Raw genomic sequence first — 13,469 nt, forward strand, 5'->3', positions numbered from 1 at the left:
GGATCGACCCAAGCTGGGAATGATCTCGTCTCAGCGGGGGAAGCCAAGAAGTGCTCTTCTATATGCTGTGTGTGTGTGTGTGTGTGTGTGTGTGTGTGTGTGTGTGTGTGTGTGTGTGTGTGTGTGTGTGTGCACATCTAACCCGAGGATGACTCACAAACCATCTGGTGGCCAGATGCAAATTTCACCCCCCCCCATCCCCCACAACCGCATCCGCCACCATACCCCCCCCCCCCAGTTTCTGAGTCCCCTTAGTTAACCTGTGAACTTTGACCTGCGCTTGGATAACGGTGGCGTGTGAGCCGTCAGTGGGCGCACGGCTTTCCGGTCAAGTTCACGTCACGTTTTGGAGCCGGCAACGGGGCCGCTCGGTGGCGACGGTTACAGCTTGGACTCGATTAATCGGCAACACGGAGGGCGCACTGAAATCAGATGGTGGTTTCGCCCACCAAGCTGGCAGTGGTGCCGCGAGCAAATCAGTACCTTCTACTAAGACCCAAATCACAAACAGTCGGAATTTGCCAAAGTCATGCAACAATTCACGGAACACAACTGCAGCTTTATTCGCTCCTCGTGTCAATTCCTAACATTAGGAACAGCGTAGCACGAAGCGCCCCTTCAAGTTGCGCTAGCTAGCGTCTTACAATTTTTTTTCCGAGGCCTCGAAGACGGGAAATCTTACTTGTGTGACAGTTATGAATTTTAATTGTTTCTAAAACACCGCACCGAGTTCTAAGACGGCTTCAATTGTTTTTGAAATGGCGTGAGTTGGGCGCCAAAAGGGATTGCGGTCGACGTATTTGCACACAAAAAGGAGGCGTAATAATAATGATAAAGGTAGCGAAGGAAGTGGTTTGACATCAATGCGCTCGAAAGCCGCCGTCGGGGCCTGGAAGCCATTGCGCGACACTCTGGGTGATGATTAGGAGATAATTGGTGGACACGGATAATGTCTTAATTGCAGCCATAACGTTTCCCCCGGCGTGAGAACAAAGGGCATCTTTCAGCGGCGACACACAGCCCCTTTCGTGTATGTTTGTTGTCGCGCCTCTTCGCCAAGCAGTAAATCTCGCGCTGACCTCAACTGGCGCGCCGTTGGAACGCGCCTTTGTCACGCTTACGTCATTTCCAACGCCTCGCGTTGTGCGTCACCTCGGCGGCGCCTTTATTTGGAAGGGATTCGATTCGATCTTGTTCTGGTTGACTGGATTACGCGGCGTTTGAACCATGTTTACATAATTGCTCAAAACGTGCCGGGGCGGAGAACTACGTAGGATGCAACTGTGGACATTTGTGACATCTAGCTAGCTAGCCATCGTAGCTAGCTAGCGAGCTACGATGCTCGATGGAAAAAAGCTTGATGTCACAGTGATCGATCTATATTAGCTAGCTAGCTAAAAGCTTGACGTCACAGTGATCGATCTATATCAAAATTTTTGGTGATGATACATAGCATTTATCTGATATGATTGTTTTAGACTGTCCCTGAAAATGTTCCTTGAGTGACTCACGTATGTCGCAAGAGTACAAGATTTCAAAGTCGTCCAGGTTGCCGTGGCTGCTTTAGAGCGCCTCGTTGTCGCAATGTCAAAATTTTGCGTATGCAATTAATTAATCAACCCCAATAAAATCAGGTTGTTGTTGTTTTTTCAACACGCTTAGCTGGAAATGTGTAAAAGAGTGGTCAGTAGCTGGCCCTTGCGCCGCCGCCGATTCCGCTGCCCCGCAACCCCCGCTGACATTTCCATGAACCGCTGCTTGATGTTCCTCAGATGACGAGGAGTGGGATGAAAGCGCAACTCCAAAAAGAAACAATCAAAATCTGCCGCGCAGATGTCTGGTGTGCGTGCGCGGCGACTGGAGGAAAATCGGCCCTCCCACCCCCACCCCCGGTTTTCTCCAGGATGAGACCAGAGCGCGCGTCCCCCGATGGGAGACAACGTGACATTGACAACGTGTGCGCGATTGGACGCAACTTAGGTGAAGGTGAAGCACGAGAGGAAATCACGAGGACACAAAATTAAGAACAAGCAATGGGCCTAAGGAGACTTACCAATAAAATGTAATTAAAATGTTACAAAACTTTTAAAACTTGACAAAAGCAAATAAGTGTGCTTACATAAGCTTCCCAAATTCCTTCTCTGATGCAGTAATAGTAGAAAAAAATAGACAACTAAGCTAAGTGAATCTGCCCACCTTTACCCGTTCCTTCTGCGACAAAGCATTCCCACGATTCATTTTTAACACAACAGACTCATTCAAATGGATCTGACCCAAGTAAATGTAGCTTCACTTGTCTCAAAAAAACATCCGGAGCATTCCTTTAATTTTACCGTGAAATGACTCATTGCATGACAGGAAGGTGAAAGAATGAACACTTCAAAAAAAAAAAAAACTACTTACATGTGATCCAGCCTGGAAGTCCAGCCAAGTAGAACAGGCTGACGGGAATCACTCACTTCCTGCACGTCACCACCTGTAGCCGTGAGAGAAACAAGAAATCGTCTCACACACAAACACAGGTAATAAACATCCCAAAAACGGCCGATATTCATCTTCGGCTTTCCTCGCCTTGTTCTTCTTGTTTTGTTATTGGTCGGGGAAGTGTAACACAACAAAAACGATGCTCGGTGCTCTAACCCCAGTGAGTGAGCAAAACGGAAAAAAAAAGAATCAAGAGCACTGTATTTTATTCAAACATAGTAAAGGAGTCTGGTTTGTGTGAGTGTTAAAGTGTGAGCTGTGGCCTATAGCAGCTCCTTGACCGTGTTTTCATTTTCTATTTCTGTTTGTCTTGTTTGTTAAATGGTGACTGGGGGTCTTCTTGCCCACTAGCGAGAGCGTTAGCTGTTACCCACCCCTGCCCCCTCCTCCCCAAAAGCGGCGGTGAATCTGAATCTCGCTCATCAGCAACTCAAAAAAACGGATTACGTCGTATCTGTTTGACACGGAGCAGAAGACGATGTGACGTTTGTCTTTGGCAAACAGAAGCCAGGAGTGCGTCTCGGCACAGGAAGAGTGGGGGGGGGGGGGGGGGCGTTTATGAAGCTCTGGACCTTTCCCTGACCCTCCCCCAGCAGTTCCTTGAACACATTCTGCTCTCCACCGCCGCCATAAAAACGCTTTCCACACAACGTTTTCCCAGCCGCCGAAATTCATATGCGTGCCCCCTCGCCAACCTTCCTAACTGGACCTTCCCTCCTTCCCGTTTGAGCTCCCCCTTTCATGGTCCCGCTCGGTCTGTCATCCAACCGTACGTGCGCCTCGCCTGCCTTTTTCCTACTCTCCGCATACGTCGTTCCAGCTGGCGGGCGCAACCGCCGCGGCGAGCCAGCGGCCGCTCGCGATTTGTAAAGCAGAGACGGCGGCGGGCCCTGACACGGGATGATTTCATAGTCTAGTGAAAGGAAGGGGGGGATACGGCAGATATATTGTGAAGACGACGCAGGGCCAAGAAAGTAAAGCTCCAGCCGTGTCACGAGTTGATTAAAAGATCAAGCCAGGACGCCCCCTCGTGACACGAATAAGCGCTCCCGGAAGCGCCCAAACCGTTTGCACCGCACGACACGGACTCTGGCTAAAGTCTCCGGCTTTTCGGTGGTCGCTACGCTAACGCAGAAAGCAAAAATCTCACGCTAGCGAGCGCGAAGCAGCCGCGTGTGGAGGCGTTGGAAAAGAAAAAAATCGTACTTTAATTGACGGTCGATAACCTTCGGAAGTCGATAAGGTCTACCTCCGAGTCAGACGGATGAGGTGATAAAGAGCAATGGGCCCGCGGCGGTGCCGTGTGGGAACAGAGCTGTAAAACAAGGCCTTGGACACGCTACTGACAGCAAACGCTGCTATTAAAACGTAGCTTACAGGTGCGTGTGTGTTCAAGGAAACTTGCAAATGAGATTAAGAGGAGAAAGTCTTGCCATGTGTGTGTGCGTGTGTGTAGCTGTAAAAGCCTATACAAGGTGCCAACGGCTCTGACCCTTCACCTCTTTTCAATGTTGCTATATGTCGGAATGCGTATTAGCAGGATTTGGTGTTCCGGTGCCCCCGAGGGTGTGTGTGTGTGTGTGTGTGTGTGTGTGTGTGTGACCTCAGACATGTGTTGGTGTTAACTGGCACCACGAAGCCTGGAGGGGATCATTAGTGGGCTCTACACGCTTTCTTTACTGTACATAGCGGGAGGCGCTTTGCACACCAACGCACTTTGTGTGTGCGTGTGTGTCCGCATCAAAACGTCCCGACCGCGGCGACGCCAAGATGGCGGCCTGAGCGCTGCCCCCCGCAAGCATGCCATTAAAGGTCCTAAAAGGACCATAAACATGCATCAGCGTCAACACGGATGTTTGTTTGGGTTACCTGCCGTGATGGGGGGGGTGATTTTTTTTTTTTTTTAATATAGTAAATCTACTGGCAATGCTTGGCGGCGGTAAAGACGACGAAGGTGACGAGGGCCGCCCCGAGAGGAGGGAGCCTAAGCTTGTGGGCCCTTGCAAACACACTCACCAACTTCTTGGGGAAGTTTTAAGTGGTCCCTTTTGTCTGCCGTCATGGTTCCCTTCCCTCCTTTTCTGCCCGTCCTTTCTTCGGGCCTTTTAACAGTAACCAGAGAGGCCAAGAACAACGCTGGGACACAGCGGGAGACGGGGAGGGTGAGTGGGGGACACCGAGGGCGGAGGCAGGGGAGACAGCGAGGCGCTTAAAGGGAGCTCGGAGATAAGAACTGTCTCCACGCTGTAAGAGAATCCCGTCTTCCTTTTCCCCTTCTGTTTTCAGATAAGAGAAAGAGCAGGTTTATCTGCGTCTCTCTGTGTGTGCATCTCTGTGTGTGTGTGTGTGTGTGTGTGTGTGTGTGTGTGTGTGTGTGTGTGTGTGTGTGTGTGTGGGCGCACCAGACAGCTTTCTCAGACCCTTGATGCCGATCATCTGTTTTCCACCATTCATCCATTCACAACTGTGTGTGTGTGTGGTACACGGATAGGGGTCGAGGAAAAGGCTGGTCCCGTCTGACGCGACTCGCTGTGGAAACTAAGCAACTACTGCGGACGTTATGCCCCTCCCCCCCCCAACACCTTCCTTAGCATGAGGTTACACGTTAGCCAAATCAGGTGCCAGCCAGTCTTGACGTGTCGGCGCTTTAATCATTATTATTGCAGAAACAGGTGGACGTGCAGGTTCGTTCTTCTCTGAGCAGTTCCTGGTTGTGCTTGTCAATATACGTCACTGCCATAGATAGAGATTTAGAGCGCCTCGTTGTCTCGCCTTCTGTTTTGTTAAACGCTCAAAATTGGCAGGTTTGTTAACAACATTCGTCTCAGTGATACATCAAATTTATAAGACATTTACGGTATTTTCACTTTACGGGGACTATAAGTGAAATTGGATGACAACTATTGCTTTTCTTGACTCATACACGGCCAAAGTTGTTTTTAATGAGTGGCGGGCGATGGAAAAAAATGGTCGTGAAGATCGTTCCCGCGGTTGCTCAAGCAGCGAGCGGGGGACACGCGTCAGTGCAAGAAGAGGCGCTACGCTTCATTTGATGGCTCGCGGCCTCCCAATCAAGAGCGCGACGCCTCTCATTAGCCCGTCTGCAACCCTCGGCCATTTCCTCCGACGGGCCCCGTGAAAACAAGGCGAGCGAGCGCACGCCTTTCGCACCCTGTCAGTCACGCCCCTTCTGATGGATGGCCCGGCGGCCCGTGCAAACATTCCCTGTTGGTTTTGAGGTGCGCGCGGCACCTGCTCGGCGCGGTGATTAAACGGCGACATTTACGGGCGAGAGCTAGAAAAACAGAGGAGTGAGGATTCGCCACCGCTTAATGATTTCACCATGTTGGGTGGTGAAACGCTGCCATCTCATGAAAGGCAAGAAACCCGAGCCCCTCCTATCGTCCGCTCGCTCTCCCCCGTCCTTTCTCCATTGACGGCGCTCAATGCTATCAGCGGCGCGTAATGCCCGCCATTACATCGCGACTCTTTGTCCGGCTTATCGGGCCGCATCGGGGCTTTGCTTGAGTTTCCATTCTGCGAGCGACATAAGTGGAACGGAGCCGTCCAGGATGAGAAGACAGAACTTCTGGGTCGTCAACTTCCAGCCACAAGCCGACGTGTTGCGTCATGTCCCGAGAGGGAAGACAGATGGCGCTCATGAAACCATCAAAGCCGATGTTTGAACGGAACCGAGCGTTGTTGTTTACGAGATGTCGCCTGGAATATTTCGTGCTTTGGCTGATTTATAAAGATGCCCCACAGACCGAGTTGCCCATAATTACGCCGACTGAGCGGAGGTTTTGGTGGCTTCCTCAAAGAGGGGGCAGACAAACCATTTCGAGGAGGAGGGGAGGGGGGTGGGGGGGGCGGTCGACCATGTGAGAGGTTGAAAAGATCCCCCCCATCCCACCCACTGACAGATCCTTACAATCCTTTTCCAAACCATTTGCCGATGTTCCCCCCACGAATTCATCTTGCCAGTTCCCATGGTAACGCAAGGCAGCAGCGCATCTTTGAAGCGCGTGCCATCCAATAACGGCTCTGATTGATACCGCCGGCCAGCGCGACCCTCGGCGCGTTGCCGCGGGAACGGCTGACAACAAACAGGCCGCTGATTGGGGAAGTTGTCAAAACAAAGAGCGCCGCCGCCATCAAACACTCCTGCTCGGACACGTCACAGCTCCCCAAAAACGTCTGCGTGCTGGCGTGGAGTGAAGCACGCTGGGAAATATCGAGAGTCATCTTGAGGCCTTTGGCTCTGTAAAGGCCTGATGAGTTTAGAATGGCCTCTTGTTCCCGGAGAAATCTGCGGTCGTGGCATACGAGAGTCGGCGAGGACGAAGAAGAGGAGGAGGAGGTTGGTGGTGGTAGTGGTGGCGGCTGCTCTACCAGGAAGCAACGACTCTTCGCTAAAAAGTCAACGAAAAATCCCCGCGCAGTGATTAGGGAGTCGGGAATGATGGACGATTTCGAACGCAGTCTCGTTCATCATTCCGACTCGCTAATCACTACGCAGGGATTTTTACAAGTTCTTCTGGCCATGACTGCGGCAACGTGGAATAAAAAGAGTTGGGTCAAAAATAACCCAAATTTGCTCCAAAAGGGACTGACCAAAATTTTTGGGGTTATTGATTTAAGGCAAAATGTCTGTCAAAAGCAACCTGACTTTTGAGGTTAAACGAATATCCCAAAAAAGTTGGGTCGGCCCATTATTGACGCAAATTGGGGTTACTTTTGACCAAACTGTTTTTCAGCGTGTCAACCATGAAGCTGAAGATGATTTTTTTTTCTTTGGGTTGACTTTAGGGGTTATTTATTGAACTCAAAACGTGTACTAAAAATCCATTTTAACCTCCAAATTGGGTTAAATGAATAACCCACAATATAACCCAACTTGGATAACCCAAAAAATTGCGTCGGAAAATTATTGTCCTAATTGGAGTTATTTTTGACCAAACCGTTTTAATTTTGCAGATTGAACTTTACCAAGTGCAACACACGTTTAGAAGGGTGGAAACCGTATGCAATCATTGTTTTTGAGGACACCTGACCTTATAGGGGATAACCTAACAAAATGGCGCCCGCCCTCTTTCCCAACGTGGCCTCGGATGCCACGCTGACTCATTTCTTGTGGGCAAGCAGGCCTCGGGTCCCGCTTGACCATTTGACACACGTCCAAGACGGACAGTGTAATTACACCTCTATCTAGGCTTCTATTTATATGCGATGGACGGTTGCCTAGGCGACCGTCAGGATCACGACCCCCCCTCATCGTGCACGAACGTGCTACACAGTAGCTGACGGCTGCTGGATTCGCAAATGTGTGTGCACGTGTGAGTGAGACATCTCAATCAAGTGAATGGAAAGCGTGAAAGTGCTGACCTGACACGGGGTGGAAGCGTAGCGTGGCACGTCCTCCCCACGTGGGAACGACTCAAAAGGAACATGTGGATCCTGTTGGGAGACAAGAGGGGGAGGGGGGGGAGGCATAAACACTTTTGCCAAAGTTTTGTTTTGCGCGCGTCTGTCTGATGTTGATTTTCACCGCGACCAAGACGGAGGAAATGAAAGAGGAGAGGACCGAGCGGGAGGAGACGGACAAAGAGGACACGATTGAGGTCGTTGGTTAGGTCACATGACATCAGTGAGGTATCAAAAGAGGTCAAAGAATCAAGTTGAGCCTTCCTTTATGAAACCTTTGAATGCAGCTATTGAACGCCCCCCCCCCTCCCCTTCCGCCCCTCCCCGAGGCTCAAAACGAATCATTAGCATTCCGCGTGAGACGCCGACAAGCCCGTTCGGGAGGAAATGAGAACTTTCGTCTTTCATATTTGACATTTTCCAAGCTGCCGTCGAAGCTCGGAGTGATGAAGTGATTTGGATGGTGAACTCTTCGTCTTAATCCAGGTGGGAAGACGAGGAGGCGGCCTGTCCAAAATCATGTTTGCTCTCGCGACTTTCATCTCAGAGTTCTTTTCTCATTTCCTCGCGCATTCCTCCCTCTCCTCCGTCCAAGGCCGCGGGGCCAAGGCGCTCGCTCCTTCCTGCGCCGCCGCGGACAACAAATGGACTCAATCATCAAGCGTGACGCTCGCATGCCGGAGACCAACGTCCGGCGTTTGACGGCATCTGCCGCCAGACGCTGGGCCGCGCGCGCTCGACGTCCTTCGTCGCGAGGTCATTAGGACCGCCGGCGAGTTTAGAGCTGCGCGCTGAGAAAGAGCCCAAAAGTGTGGGAAAGGTTTTGAAAAGAGAAAAACAAATGGCAATAAAATTCAACATTGTGAGAACGAGGAACTCACACACGCTAAATCGCCGTTTGTGGTGAGCCCCGAAGAATTAGACTTCTTCTGTCATAACTGTGTGTGTGTGTGCGTGGACACAAAACACCAGCAGCATGCGACCATGAATGATGACCAACGTTAATCACAAACATATTTCCACATGTGCGCGGAAGACACAACAGGCCGCGCCTCTCTCCTTTGCTACGCGAGCGAAGCGTCCGCAGGAGGGAAAGCAAAGATGGGAAGATAGCAGACGTGACATGACATCATCGCGTTTGGAGTCGATTCACTCGTGTTACCTTGACTTCAATCTGGGGGAGAGGGGGTAAAAAAAAAAAAAAAAAAAAAAATCGTATTGATCTCTATCTAAGGTCTGAGCGCAAAATCGGCAAATACGTGAGTAATGGAATAACAGAAGATTGTTTCTGATTAAGCAAATTTGTGAATTCTTATTTGCACGCAAGTCAGGCCTGGACCATGTCCACAAGTCACATGACCTGGCCAAAGAAAACGCCACTTGCTTCGTTGTCGCCCATTAACCTTTGCCGCCACGCTGCTGATGTCACCGCAGCGTTGCGACCCCCGAGGCGCGAGCTCGGCGCGCCCAAAAGTGTCCCCCCCCCCACCCCGCCCTCGGCGCGTCTGTCTGCAGCGTCCATCCATCATACGGTGACGGCACTTAGTTGCCATGGCGGCCGGTGAGTGAGCGGGACTTTTGGAGTCATAAAAAGATGATGTCATATTTGGACTTGAGCGGCAAAACAAATAGATTTCAATCCAGCGATGCGTCATGAACGTACACCCGGCTTTTTACGCGACGCCCTTTCATTTACGACGCCAATAAAAAATATTGATTAGCTGAGCATTAGCGAGTCACTAAATCCCCCTCTCAGCACCTTTGACCCTCGCCGCAGCCGTAAAGTAGCACCTTATTATCACAAGTTGGGCGCGTCACGTCCCTCCTCCTGCGCTTTCATCATCGGGTTCCAAGCCGGCGGGAGGCCTGCGTGCGCTTTTCACATCGGCCCGACAAGACGAACAAATCACTTTGGAAAAAAGGTGCTAAACCGAACATCACACACCCACGCACACAAAAGCCCGCTTCCTGCGCCATCCTGTTCTCCGTCGCCATTGTACAGTACAATGTGGCGTCTGTGCGAGGGCGCAGGTACAGTAACGGCGCCTCCATATGGCTCCCATTCCTCGCAGGAAGAAAGACTATATTGTTGGCGGCCTGTAAAAAATTAACTGGGCGCGCTCTTGAAAGTGTAACAAAAGCGCCGCCCCTGCCGCTTAACGTGGTCTGGACGACTCCTTTCACCTGGACGTCGGTGCCAGTGGACCAAAAATGAAGGCGACAAACGCGACGTTTACACCAAACTCGTGGTCGTGGAACGTTTCAAATATGTTTACGATTGCCTAACAATAGCTTAAACTAGTTATAGTGTGATACGAACACTATGAGTGGGACACAGACTCCCTCTAGTGGTATGCAAATGTATCACCTAATTCTATAGTTGGGTGCTATTGTAAAAGTTCAAATGTTAAATACAGTTTAGTTGTATGTAATGCGCGCTATAAATAAAGTTATATTGTATTGTAAGTAGGGATGAGAAAGCGCAGGATCGGTATAAGTTCCTCGAGGAGTAATTTTGTCATTGTGTCAAAATTTTACACATCAGAAGTCTGACAATGGTAGCTACTACTGAAATATGCACATTTGTGAGAAGAGATTTTTATTTTTAACAAATACTCATTAAACAGAAAAGGCGAGTCATTTTTTTACCATTTTTGTGATTGTCATTTGAATAGAAGTGCTTTTATTCTAGTTTAACACACATATATTTAACCTGCCTCCTTTAATTGGCCGAGAGCTCTGATTGGCTCCTGGACCACTGCCAAAGACCACTGAGAGGCCTGTGTGCCACATCAAAGATACATGTGTGTGTGTGTGTGTGTGTGGGTGCATGTGGGTACTTCAAGGTGACCACACACACGCTACGTTTACTATTAAACCTTATATCAATTAAACGTGTGGTTGTGTGTGTAGGGGTCTTGACACTCACAGTAGGGGGGGACATCGAAGTCACAATGGTCCTTGTAGTCTTACAGCTGCTGTGCCTAAACACACACACACACACACACGCACTAAAGTCAGTTATAAAAAAATGCAGACGAGCAAATTAAAAGAAAAGTGCAGCGAACAGGAAATGGCATCATGGCGCTGGCGGCTTTCCCAACTCTTTGAGGCGCCGTTATGGCTCCAAACATTTAGGCTGAGTTGGGAATCACTCCCTATCCGCTATATATATACAGTGCCCTATAGAATGAGTTTGCCATGTAGTAGTGCTGTTGGAATGTTTAGTGAGTATGGGTTATCCTCGATATAGTGCCTTCAATGTATCCCACAATGCATCATGACAGTCCAAGCATGAATGACACCCAGGGCGAGACATTCTTGGCTTGTTTAAAATATACATTCGCCATTCTTGCAGCAATTTCTCCCGGTCCGGTCTCACATAATGCACATGGCCAGAAACCGCCGATGCAATCAGTGGTCACTACAAAAGCAATATATCCCATGATCCATTGCACCGATGCATTGTTGGTTGATTTTTAACACAGGACACAATCATGCCTTGTGGCCCTTAAAATCTTTGATAAATTTATCACAGGACTGGTCATAAAGTCATCAGAATGTTTGTCTAATATTTATGACAAAAGGCTAACGTTGATCTGCTATGTTACAATTATGCAAAAGCAAGTAGTGTTCCAAAACAATTTGTTCATTGGAAAAAATACTTAGAGCGTGTCATTTAAAAACTCCAATCTACAACTTCATTTGTTTATCATTGCCTAATTCATCATCTTCAAGTCTACTGCACTGAATATTTTTTTTTTAAAAAGTTTCACTTTTGTATTTAAGACATCACAGATTCAATACTCGACAAGTTAAAAGCCATACATCACCTGAAACTTAACGGCGTCTTGTTCGTATTTTTAATTATTCTAACTTCGAACAAACGTCACGGCTGCGTCACATGAAGTGATTCAGCCCGCAACCAGAGGCGAAACATTTCGCTTTTTCTTGATTTAAAACTCGTAAAACACCACAAACTTCGTTCTTCTTTCTGAAGATCTACATAATTTTGTCATGCTTGGATATACGTAACAATGTTTGCTTACCTGTCAAAAAGTGTGTTTCCCCGCAAAAATTAATTACGTTTCTTCTTCGGTTCACATGACTAACGGAAGCAACACAACGAAGGCAAGCGTGCGCCCTCTAGCGGTGATTCTTTGTATAGCAGTTGTAGGAAGTTGGGGGGGCGCATTCTCACCAGGAAAATGTACGTGACAAACAACGATGAGTGTTTTTAATGACTCACATTTATAGAGCAATCATCACAGCACGACACAAAGTTTACAACACGGCTTAGATTGTGCAAGTGTGAACACACAATGACTGACATATGCACATTAAATTTCCTATATATATTTTTTTTTAGGTAAATACTCATTTAAATTACTCATTAAATGTAATTACTGATTGGAATTGCTGATGGTGTTTCAGCACATTGCTGTGAATTAAAGATTCCGGTTAAGAGCACTGATTCAGCTCCTTACTAAAGTAAAAACAGAAAACAGACTTTGAAGATTTTAAAAAATAGATGTATTTTGATGGAGTAGAATTTTTTTTTTCAATTTTCAAATGTAAGCCGTAAAAGTAAAAAGCGTTGAGCTAGATTTAGCCAGTAACAACAGTACTAATATTGTTACATTCCACCATTGCCTGTGTGTGTACGTGTGTGAAAGAAAAAAGGTTCCAGCTCCCACAGCCGTGGTGACTGTGCTGCCGTTTAATTGGTTGGAAAATCATGAAAAGCAGGATGCTTTTAGTCACCTTGCGTGACTTCCTGTCCCACGCAGGAAGTTGACCTGTGTGTTTGACATTCTGTTCATTTGCAGCAGTTTTCTTTTAAAAGTCCCTTCAGAATAAAGCCGTCCCCGGCTTGATTGTTCCATAACCGGCGTCAAAGGGGCGAAGGTCAGGACATGGGAAATTTCCAGGATTGCGGTATCTTTTTTTTTTTGTGAGGGGAGATGGTGGGGGCAGGATGGAGTCAGTGGCGTCACTCCTGTGATCTTTATTTAGCGGGCATTCTTGAAGTCTGGGGTTCGGGATGACCCAGAGGAAGAGGTGAGTGAGGCGCAGCAGCGGGCCCGGGCCACGCTCTGACTTCACGCCGCAACAATCCCGTGATTAACAATCTTGTTAAATTATACAGCTTTTTCCCAGCAAGCATTCCTGTCCGCCATTTAACACCAAGACTGAGAGGAACATGGCGTGGAAAATGCTGGATAACAGGAAACAAATAACACCCGTTCATCAGACAAGTTGTGAACTGGCACTGAAATGGCACTTTTATAAGGAGTTGAACTCTGACTTTTACCCGAGTATTTTTTGACATAAGTATCTGTACTTTTCCTTTAGTACAGAATGTGAATACCAGCCCTGCTAACAATGCAGGTACAGATGTTTGACTTCTCCGAAACACATCTGCTTGATGTCTCATCGTTTTTGTTGGCTGATGTCATCATGCGTTATTCGACGCTGACATCGCTACCTTTTACGAGCCGCAAACATTTGATGTTGCCGGCCTCCTCACGTGTTCGAGGTGAGAACCAAACAACGAACGA

This window comes from Syngnathus floridae, chromosome 1 (genome assembly GCF_059516105.1).
Source record: "Syngnathus floridae isolate MCC-2025c chromosome 1, RoL_Sflo_1.0, whole genome shotgun sequence".
Lineage (NCBI taxonomy): Eukaryota > Metazoa > Chordata > Actinopteri > Syngnathiformes > Syngnathidae > Syngnathus > Syngnathus floridae.